The sequence below is a fragment of the Triticum aestivum genome, chromosome 1A (genome assembly GCF_018294505.1).
Source record: "Triticum aestivum cultivar Chinese Spring chromosome 1A, IWGSC CS RefSeq v2.1, whole genome shotgun sequence".
NCBI lineage: Eukaryota > Viridiplantae > Streptophyta > Magnoliopsida > Poales > Poaceae > Triticum > Triticum aestivum.
The window spans coordinates 445498628-445507540 of NC_057794.1; positions in this window are offsets into that span (position 1 = coordinate 445498628).

Consider the following 8913-nt stretch of genomic DNA (forward strand, 5'->3'; position numbering starts at 1 on the left):
AAATGGGGTTGAATTTTGCCTAGTTTAACATGGTGGCCTTACTTTGCATGTTTAACAGCCCTAAAATTGTGTTTAGGGCAAAACAGTACCTAATTCATTATTATACACATGAGGAGTTTCCGGACTTGTGGTTTTGTTGTTCCGGCCTCATTTAAACTTGCCTAGATTAGATAGTTTCTTCATGCTTCACCTCTTCCATGCTAACAACATTTAATCTTGTTGGGTACATAAACGAGAGAGAACTAAATAAGTCATGTGGTGTTTTCGTCAATATGCAACTCGTTGCATATTGAGCTCCACTTAATTTGTAGAATTGCTTGTGCACTTTGCCATGCCATGCCTCATTAAACCGGACATGCATCATACTTGTTTGCGCATCGTGCCATGCTTATGTGGTGGTTGTTTACTATGTTGTTTGCTTCCTTTTCCGGTGTACTTCTTCTCGGTAATCCGGTAACGTCGTGTTGTGAGGATTCGTTCGACTTCGTCCGTTTGTCTTCTTCATGGACTCGTTCTTCTTCCTTGCGGGATTTCAGGCAAGATGACCATACCCTCGAAATCACTTCTATATTTGCTTGCTAGTTGCTCGCTCTTTTGCCATGCCTATGCTGCGATACCTACCAGTTGCTTATCATGCCTCCCATATTGTTGAACCAAGCCTCTAACCCACCTTGTCCTAGCAAACCGTTGTTTGGCTATGTTACCGCTTTGCTCAGCCCCTCTTATAGCGTTGTTAGTTGCAGGTGAAGATTGAAGTTTGTTCCTTGTTGGAACATGGAGATATTGTTCCTTGTTGGAACATGTTTACTTGTTGTGATATCACAATATCGCTTATTTAATTAATGCATCTATATACTTGGTAAAGGGTGGCAGGCTCAGCCTTATGCCTGGTGTTTTGTTCCACTCTTGTCACCCTAGTTTCCATCATATCGGTGTTATGTTCCCGGATTTTGCGTTCCTTACGCAGTTGGGTTATAATGGGAACCCCTTGACAGTTCGCCTTGAATAAAACTCCTCCAACAATGCCCAACATTGGTTTTATCATTTGCCACCTAGCCTCTTTTTCCCTTGGGTTCCGCGGACTCAAGGGTCATCTTTATTTTAACCCCCCCCCCCAGGCCAGTGCTCCTCTGAGTGTTGGTCCGACCGAGTAGACTGCGGGGCCACCTCGGGGCAACTTGAGGGTTGGTTTAACTCATAGGATGTCTCATCTGAGTGTGCCCTGAGAACAAGATATGTGCAGCTCCTATCGGGATTTGTCGGCACATTCGGGCGATGTTGCTGGACTTGTTTTACCATTGTCAAAATGTCTTGTAACCGGGATTCCGAGCCTGATCGGGTCTTCCCGCTAGAAGGAATATCCTTCGTTGACCGTGAGAGCTTGTGATGGGCTAAGTTGGGACTCCCCTGCAGGGATTTGAACTTTCGAAAGCCGTGCCCGTGGTTATGGGCAGATGGGAATTTGTTAATGTCCGGTTGTAGAAAACCTGAAGTTTAACTTAATTAAAATGCATCAACCGCGTGTGTAACCGTGATGCTCTCTTTCCGGCGGAGTCCGGGAAGTGAACACGGTGTTGGAGTTATGCTTGACGTAGGTGGTTCTAGGATCACTTCTTGATCATAGTTTTATCGACCGTGCCTTGCCTTCTCTTCTCGCTCTCATTTGCATATGTTTAGCCACCATATATGCTAGTCGCTTGCTGCAGCTCCACCTCATACCTTTTACCTTACCCATAAGCTTAAATAGTCTTGATCGCGAGGGTGTGAGATTGCTGAGTCCCCGTGACTCACAGATACTTCCAAAACCAGTTTGCAGGTGTCGTTGAACCGTGCAGATGACGAAACCAAGCTCAAGGAGGAGCTCGATGAAGATCTTATCCTTTGTGTTGTTTCATTCTAGTTGATCAGTAGTTGAGCCCAGTTGGGGTCGATCGGGGATCTGTGTAGCACTTGGGGTAGTCTTCTTTTATTTTGGTTCCGTAGTCGGACCTTGATTGAATCTGGTTGATGTAATGCTTTATTCATGTATTGTGTGAAGTGGCGATTGTAAGCCAACTATGTATCTCTTTCCCTTGTGTATTACATGGGTTGTGTGAAGATTACCTCACTTGCGACATTGCTTTCAATGCGGTTATGCCTCTAAGTCGTGCTTCGACACATGGGAGATATAGCCGCATCGAGGGCGTTACAAGTTGGTAATCAGAGCCTTCCCCGACCTTAGGAGCCCCCTGCTTGATCGAATCGCTGGCGTTATTGAGTCTAGAAATGTTTTGAGTCATTTAGGAATGATATATATCGGAGAGTTAGGACTTCTTTTTACTCCTCAGTCCCTTTGTCGCTCTGGTGAGGCATCCTGACGTAGAGTTTTGACTCTTCTCTTCTCAAATTTCACTAAAAAAATTTAGAATCACGCGGGTATCTTGGAATCATTCCGATGGTTTTGTGACGAGAACATTGTTCTTGGTGCCTCCTGTCATTTAGGGGTTGTGGCAGTGTCCCGGGGAGTTGAGCTCCGAGGTGTTATCGTCACAATTTTATCGTTGCAGTTCTGGAATACCTGAGTTAGTTTCGCCGACATCAAAAATCTCTTTTATGCAGTTGTCGGTGAGATAACCTCGACGCCACCCAGTACTGGGGCGGGAGTTCGGGAGTATCGCCATAACTCGTATAACGGATGCTTTTCGAAGGTTGAGGTAAACGATTTCCGAAGGTTTCTTGGTTATGTGTTGAAGGATGGATACAGCTGGATGTAGGATTTGTTAGTTTGGGTGAGATATTATGCTTCCCCTATATCCCCAACACCCGATTGCATAACCGGAAAATTTCGGGAGTTCATAAGTGGGAATTCAAGTAGCTCTTAGGATTTCTTTCCGACGGATGTATGATATGAAATTGGGGTTCAACGTCTAGTGGTCCGCCTATTCACGGTTGGTTTTACAGTGGTCTCGTTGTGTCTTAAAGAGTCCTTGGCTATGCCGACTCGGGGACGCTTCGTATGTCATGTGCACGGCCTTGTACATGATGGTGTTGTACGATCGAGCCCGTGTAGGGCACACCATGAAAACTTCGGACGAAATCTCTATCATATGTTTGTTCCGGCTTATTCTGCAAGCCAATCCTTTGTTTTTGTTTTGAGTTGTGGTATTCGAGTTGCTTCGAAGTCAAATGTTGACTCCATACCTTCCCCAAGCGGTGTTCTCATACTCTTATGCGAATACTAATCCTTCTCAATCATCGAGTTTGTTATGTCAATCCTTTTTACCGGTGTGTTTCTCTTCAAGTAGATCCGAACATTTCAACATCCGCAAGATCAAGTATCAGTTCTTCTCAACAGTGTTTGTTTCATCCGTCTCCAAGTTGCTTTTGTTTTTTCCCGCCCTCCCACCCTTTTTCTTCGAGGACTCGAATTTCTTAATCAAGTATCCATTTTACTGATGTGAAGTCTCTCCATTCTTTTCAATCAATATCCTTATCTGGTGATTCTCATGAAGATTCTAATGGAGCTCCAAGTTCGTCATTCTTCATTCTTTTCATCTTTGGTGGTTTCAAGTCAAGCTTTGTTGATCACATCTTTTTCCTCGTTTCAAATGTTTTCTCATGCCGTTGCACCTCATAACCATTCCACTTCTCGCTATTCAATTGTTCCGGAGTGCTGAAGATATCTCGAAGATTTGTGTTTTCCACTCTGCATTCATTCAAGATCTTTCGAGGATGTTCCCTCATTCAAGTCATTTAATTCAACCGGTGCTTTCTCTCTTTTAAATCGTTTCAACGGTGTTTCTTTTGAGTGGGCCCTAACCCACAGGTCTTTTCCCAGGATCTTATCGGACTCTTCTAATTTTCCCGGAGCTATCCTAAATTCTTTTTGAAGTTTGACGTAAGAATGAATCATCATCAGTCAAATGTCTTTCCCCAAGATCTTTCAAACTCTTTTCATTGTTGGCTCAACCTCTTTGCTTTCATTCTCCCGGGGTCTCTCATCAATTATCATGGTGGTGTTTCTCGTCGTCATTCTCGGATTTTGAAGACCGAAGAAGATTTTTCTCTCATTCCGGCTACATTCTCTTCAAGATTCGTGATTCTAGCTTGTTGTCATCCCCTCATAATTGTTTTGATTATGAGAATTCTTTTCACCCATCCGGAGTAATTCAGGAGTCTTTTCAGTTTGTTTATCTGAAGCGCATCATTTGAGAAGACTTATTCATTCTCAGCCTTCAGCTATCATTCTCCAAATCTTACCGGTGCATCATTCAATATTCTCTAATCAGTTCGTGATCCCTTCGTTCACTTGTATCTAAATTCTCTCAAGTATCCTCGTTCATTTCATAATTCTTCCCGGTGTTCCTTTATCTTTCCTTCGGTCATTTTAATTCTTACGGTGGTTCGCAAGATTCCTCTTCTTTCGTTATCATATCAATTCATTCGTTGTTTCGATTCCACCGGTGTTTCGTTGAAGGCATTCTCTAGTTGGCGCGATATCTATCTTAATCCTTTCTTCGAGAATAAGTAGTATGCCAAATCCATTGCTTGTCATCAATTTTAATTGATGAGGGATAAGCATAATGTAATTATTATTCTTGTTTCATCGAGTTTATTCAATTCCTGTTTTTCGGAGTGGTTCATCATATCAATTCTCGGTTTCAATTGTTTCATCTTTTCTTTTCCGGAGTTCCATGGTTTCCGCATTATATCATCACGAAGATCCATCTAAATCATTGCAAGGCTTCAACCTTATTCTTTTATCCTTCATTTTGGTTGTTCATTCTTTTCTTACCGGAGTTCTTCAAGGAGGCTTTACATGATGGTTGATAAAGGATTTAATTCCTTCTCGAAGTTTTTCATCGAGATTCTTTTCTAAGGAGCTCAAGCTTTCTTCATATTGTAATCCGGAGTGCAATTCTTTCTACCATATCATTGGAGGTGGTAGTAGGTCATTCTTGATAATTTGAGTTCATGTTTCATGAATCACATGTTGTTAAGAATGAGGTATTTTAAATCCATCTACCTCTTCGTTGGAGTTATCTTGGGTTATATTTCACCTAAAGCTTTCCTTTAAGGATTGTCGCTCTTATGGTGTTTATGAATGATCCAAGTTCTTCATTTATCCTCCCGGTGAAATAATCTTCTCGTCTCATTGTTCATATCAATCCAATTTATCGTTTTCGTTAGTGGCAGAATTTCAACTCGTAGTTTTGAGATGTTTTTCATAAGCCCACTACAAGCTTACTCTTTTCGTTGTTGTTTTCCAGTAACTCCGTTCGACCCTTTGCCTAAGGATGCCTTTTCAAGATCTTTTGTGGCAGAAGTTGGCATCTTCTTCTCCATTCTTTTATTTCAACTATCTACCTTCTATTCTTCCGTTCCGGAGGCATTGTGATGTTACTCTCCTCAACCCATCTTCTCGGATTGTCAGGACCTTATTCTTTTCATGCTTATCCATTTAACCAGAGTGTGTGCCCGCTGCTCAAGTTCTTTTCATCTAATCAAGCTTCATATCACTTTTCAACCGGAGTTCTGCCCGAGATTATTCTTCTTTGATCTTTGTTTATCTCATTTCAACCAGAGTGGTCTCAATTCCTTCTTGTCTTTTGCGCTCGTCATTCTTAGCCTTGCAATCTCAAGGTTTCCGTAATGTTCTTTGTCTCTCTTTTCTAACGGAGTGTTTTCAACTTTGTTCACCTTTGTTGTATTCTTTTCTCGAATTTGTTCAACCTCGCAAGGTTCTTTGGCTTCACTCGTTTGTCAAAGAAGCAACATAGTTTCACCTCACCTCTTCCTCTTCCTTTCCCCTCCGATGCCATCCCTAGGATCTCGGGTCGAGATCCTCTCGTAGTGGTGGAGTGTTGTGACGCCCCGAGACCGATGTGCCAGGTGTCCTCCGCTTATTTGTTGTTGTTGGCTTGTCATTTTCTTGCGTGTTGCATCTTTTCATGTCATCATGTGCATTGCATCATCATGTTTTCAAAACTTGCATCCGTCCCGGCCTCCTCGTTCTCTCCGTTGTCCGTTCTGAGCCCAGACACACTTGCACACGCCCGCGGCATGTCCGGATTATTATTTTATAAGTGGCCGGAAAATGTTCTCGGAATGGGATGAAAGTTGGCGTGTGGTCTTATTATAGTGTAGATAGACCGCCTGTCAAGTTTCATCGCATTCAGAGTTCGTTTGATAGCCCAACCGTTAAACTATAGCGGCAATATAGCCGGTCTAACGTCGGACGTTTTTGGTCTCCGGAAACAGTCGCCGGGTCTCTCTCTCTCTTCTCTTCTCTCATTCCAAAGCTTTCTGCACAGTCCGCTGTCAACCGCCAGGCCCCGAAACCCCTCCTTGCACGGTGCATCGACCCCCTCACGTGCGCGTCCGAAACTTCCCCGGACCCGACCCGGGCAGTTGTCACCGTTGGACTCAGAACATCCCCAAACATCTACAAAATATCACCGTTTCCATATCTGGGCTACCTAAGCTATTTTTCCCGTCCGTCCGATTACGATCGGAGGGACCTTATACCCCCTAAACCTATCCGGCTTGCTATATATAGTGGCAACCCTAGACTAATCCCTAGATTTTAGCCCGTTTGTCCCATCAGTCCATCCGCGCCGCCACCTGATGCCCTCCTCCTCCTTGCATTCCGTGCCAAGCCTATCAGATCCATCGATCCCCTCCTCTGCTCGCTCGTTCCCGAGCACCTCCATCCACCAGCGCCGCCTTTCCCGAGTACCAGACGCCAACGACGACTACCACCACCGAACCAGGCCGTGCCCTGCGCCCTTCCTCCCCCTGCTCTTTTCCCTTCCTTCTTTCTCTCTCTCTCTTACGCGCAGCTCTCCCCTTGCTCTCTTCTTCTTCATAGGGAACCGACCTGCCATGGCCGCCGATTGTCCTCGTCGCCACCCTTCGGATCCGCGCCGGATTAGCCTCGCTGCCGCACCACCTCGCGCCATTGTCCTTCGTTTTCTGCAACCTCCCCGTTCGCTTCGTCGACACAGGGAGACAAGCTCCTTCCGAAGACCAGCAGGAGGCCCCTACCGCCTTGGACCTCATCGTCGCCGCTCGGATCTCCAAGCCCGCGCTGCGCCAGGTCATCTTGTCACCGGGAATGGATTCCCCAACCCCGGATCTGACGCCTCCCATCGTCCCCGTCGCCAGAGCCTTCAACAACGCCCCATGTCCTGCCATGAACGCCCGACCTCGAGCTTCCGCCAGCGAGCTGCTCTACCACTTGATCAGGACGGGGTCAGCCTGGTCCACTTCGTCCAGCGAACCCCGCGCCTCGACGCCATGGATCCGCGCCGAGCCCCGCCATCCCCGCCGCTCCTCTGCTTCATGCCGCCGTTCCTTGAACCCCCTCTGTCACCGTTGCTCTGCATCCATACGAGGAGACGACCAGCATTCAAGCCCAGCGCCTGCGTTGACCATGCCCCCTCCATCCCCTCTTTCGATCCACCAAGGCCGGCCCAGCACAGGCGCCAAGGCCCAGCTCCCTGGAGCGAAGTGAGCAGCGCCCCTCCTTTTTTTTCTCCTCCTGTTGGGTCCAACAAGTTTCGGCCCATATTGTTTTTTTCCTGGTCCTGTGAATTTTGCCATTTAACCAGAGACTGCCTATTTTACAGAAAAGCCCTCATACTTCATTCATTTAATAACTCACAAACTATGCATCGTATGTAAAAACTTAATATATGAAACTTGCTTAAAATTGTGTCTAGTTTCATAATATGTCACTTTCAACCATGTTCAAATTGTTTAACCTGCTATTTGCATTAATTTGCTCCTATGCCATGCTAAGATGACTAATTCATAACTAAATAACTGTAACTCCGAATTTAACAAACTTTATATGTAAATGGGGTAGAATTTTGCCTAGTTTAACATGGTGGCCTTACTTTGCATGTTTAACAACCCTAAAATTGTGTTTAGGGCAAAACAGTACCTAATTCATTATTATGCACATGAGGAGTTTCCGGACTTGTGGTTTTGTTGTTCCGGCCTCATTTAAACTTGCCTAGATTAGATAGTTTCTTCATGCTTCACCTCTTGCCATGATAACAACATTTAATCTTGTTGGATACATAAACGAGAGAGAACTAAATAAGTCATGTGGTGTTTTCGTCAATATGCAACTCGTTGCATATTGAGCTCCACTTAATTTGTAGAATTGCTTGTGCACTTTGCCATGCCATGCCTCATTAAACCGGACATGCATCATACTTGTTTGCGCATCGTGCCATGCTTATGTGGTGGTTGTTTACTATGTTGTTTGCTTCCTTTTCCGGTGTACTTCTTCTCGGTAATCCTGTAACGTCGTGTTGTGAGGATTCGTTCGACTTCGTCCGTTTGTCTTCTTCATGGACTCGTTCTTCTTCCTTGCGGGATTTCAGGCAAGATGACCATACCCTTGAAATCACTTCTATCTTTGCTTGCTAGTTGCTCGCTCTTTTGCCATGCCTATGCTGTGATACCTACCACTTGCTTATCATGCCTCCCATATTGTTGAACCAAGCCTCCAACCCACCATGTCCTAGCAAACCATTGATTGGCTATGTTACCGCTCTGCTCAGCCCCTCTTATAGCGTTGTTAGCTGCAGGTGAAGATGAAGTTTGTTCCTTGTTGGAACATGGAGATGTTGTTCCTTGTTGGAACATGTTTACTTGTTGGGATATCACAATATCTCTTATTTAATTAATGCATCTATATACTTGGTAAAGGGTGGAAGGGTCGGCCTTTTGCCTAGTATTTTGTTCCACTCTTGCCGTCCTAGTTTCCGTCATATCGGTGTTATGTTCCTGGATTTTGCATTCCTTACGCGGTTGGGTAATAATGGGAACTCCTTGACAAATTGCCTTGAATAAAACTCTTCCAGCAATGCCCAACCTTGATTTTACCATTCGCCACCTATCCTCTTTTTCCCTTGGGTT